Genomic DNA, 2,759 nt, shown 5'->3' on the forward strand with positions numbered 1-2,759 from the left:
TCTTGTCACTGTAAGGGAGTGTCAACAGTGAATGTTTGAAAAGTATGTCTGAGCTGGAGTTTGCTGCTCTACATACGTACCAGGATAAATTAAGTGGTTTGTGCTTCTGATCATCACAAAAAATACTTAACAGAAAATATTTTACTCCCCCCCCCCCCCCCACTGTAAGGGAGTGTCAACAGTGAATGTTTGAAAAGTATGTCTGAGCTGGAGTTTGCTGCTCTACATACGTACCAGGATAAATTAAGTGGTTTGTGCTTCTGATCATCACAAAAAATACTTAACAGAAAATATTTTACTCCCCCCCCCCCCCCAGCACATCAGAAGTGCATTGATACATATCCTGAAAAATTTAAAATCTAAGCAATGCATTTGGGAGGTAAATGAAGATTAGATGAAGAGGTAGACAAGGAGGAATGTGGGTTATGGGTAACAATTATACCATTGTTCTGGTGAGACCATAATGGATAGAAGTTCTTGGTGGTTGTGAGCGAAAATTAGGTTGCATTTATAATGTTACATATTGTAGAAACTGAAATCGCACCCTAGAAAGACTAAACTGTGCTGTGAAGTTTCAGCTGTGTACTTTAGGATCTTAATAGGCCTTTATTTGTATCTGGAATATATTGAGGAACTATTTTTTTTTTTTTTTTCCCATACTGGGTCTTGGTTGACCTAATCGACAAGGACTTGGTACAAAGAAAAGTTATTCAGATTAAGCGTTGTTTGGAATTCGGGTTGGTTTTGGGTGTGAATTGAGCACTGAAATGAGATAGATAAATCTGTGCTGCCTTTCCCATGAAAGGTTTAACCAGATGGTGTTCTGAGGTCCCTTCCAACCTGCGTGACTCTGTGATTCTATGACGTGTGAGTAAGAATGTTGTATGAAAAAATCCTGATTTTAGGACCAGACTTGAAATGATTGAATTTTAGGAGAGATGTTAAAATGTCGGGATTTTTTGTTTGTTTGTTTGTTTTGAAAAAGAAATAGCGGTCAGTGGTATAGAAATAAAAAGAAAGTGCTTCACTTTGTGTGGCAATACTTTTATTCTCTTACATGATTGCTGGTTTACTCCTATTCCTATTTACAGCTTTGACATGTCTCCTTTTTTTTTGAGCTAGTGGGTGCTGGGAGATTTTCAAGGACTCTTTCCTGGAAGCAAAAACCAGTTCATGTTCTTTAGAGAGAAGGAGAGTAAATGAAGCAAGAGAACACGCTTGGTTTAACTGTGAGCTTCTGGATCTGCTCAAAACTGAGAGAAGCATACCAGAGATAGACAAGCAGACGAATACCCATTGAGAACTACAAGGTCATTGCCAGGGTGTGCAGAAATGCAGTTGGAAAAGCAAAAGCTCAAATTGAAATTGGCCAGAGATGTCAAAAACTACAAGAAAGGTTCTTCAGGTAGATAAACATCAAGCCAAAACAGAAGGAAAATATTGGCCTGATGGTAAGCAGGAGAGGGGAGTAGGTCACCAACAATGCTGAAAAGGCAGAGGTTCTCAACGCTTCCTTCACCTCTGTCTTTACCAGCACTGCTGAGCCGCAGGCCTTGGGAACAAAAATCCAGGTTGATAGAAACACAGACCCACCATCAGTGAAGGAAGAGTTGGTCTGTGAATTATTACAGCAGCTTGATGCCTGCGAATTGATGGGCCCTGACGATATCCACTCAAGGGTATTAAGAGAGCTGGCTGACAGTGTTGTGAGGCCACTTTGCATAATCCTTGGGAAGTCATGGGGATCAGGGGACATCCCAGGAGACTGGAAGAAGGCAAATGCCACTGCCATCTACAAGAAGAGCTTAAAGGAGGATCCAGGCAATTACAGGCCCATCAGCCTTACTTAAGTCCCTGGGAAGGTTATGGAGCAAATCCTCCTTGGGGTACCACAAGTCAAATGAAGCCCATGATCAGGAAAAACCAGCATGGATTCAGCAGGGGCAAAATCGTGCTTGACAAACATGATCACCTTCTACAATAAAGTCCCCTGCTTGGTTGATGTGGGGTGAGCAGTGGGCATTGTCTACGTGGGTTTCTCCAAGGCTTTTGATAGAGTTTCCTACAGCCTTCTAGAGAAACTGATGTGTCGGGGTCTCAACAAGTGGTCCCTGCGGTGAGTGGGAACTGGCTGACCGGCTGCATGCAGAAGATGATGGTAAATAGCTCTTGTTCCAACTGGTGACCTGTCACTAGTGAGGTTGAGAGGGATCAGGACTGGCCCCAGTGCTGTCAAGTAACTTCATAAGTGGATGTGGAACATGGATCAAGTGAGCCCTGATGAAGTCTGCCAATGATACCAAACTGAGTGGGAAGCTGGACACTTTGGAAAGAACCACCCTGCAGGATGACCTGGATAGGCTGAAAGAGTGGGCCAACAAGAACCGTGTCAAGTTCATAAAAGACAAACGTAAGGTCCTGCATCTGCGTGAACATAATCCAAGAGTGCATCACAGCCTGGGGAGCAGGTCTGTCGAAAGGGACCTAGGCATCCTGGTGGACAAGCAGCTTAATATAAGTGAATAGTGCACTGCTGTATTCACTAAAGAAAGCCAGCAGTATGCTGGGTTGCATCAACAAGGGCATCACCAGCAGAGATAAAGTCCAGTTTTGGTTCCTGCTATACAAAATAATATGGGCAGGCTGAAGAGGGTCCAGAAGAAGGGTCACAATGGTGATCAAAGGACTGGGAAGCCTGGCCTGTGAGGAAGAGCTGAGGAACTGGGTTTGTTCAGCCTAGAGAAAAGAAGGCTCAGCTT

At 43.5% G+C, this 2,759-nt stretch overlaps 1 pseudogene; it reads left to right on the forward strand.

Moving 5' to 3' along the window:
* The first annotated feature begins 1,534 nt into the window (after positions 1-1,534).
* LOC104410235 lies at positions 1,535-2,274 on the forward strand (annotated as a pseudogene).
* Positions 2,275-2,759: the final 485 nt, after the last annotated feature.

The sequence above is a fragment of the Nestor notabilis genome, unplaced genomic scaffold, assembly GCF_000696875.1.
Source record: "Nestor notabilis isolate BGI_N333 unplaced genomic scaffold, ASM69687v1 scaffold2318, whole genome shotgun sequence".
Taxonomy (NCBI): Eukaryota; Metazoa; Chordata; class Aves; order Psittaciformes; family Psittacidae; genus Nestor; species Nestor notabilis.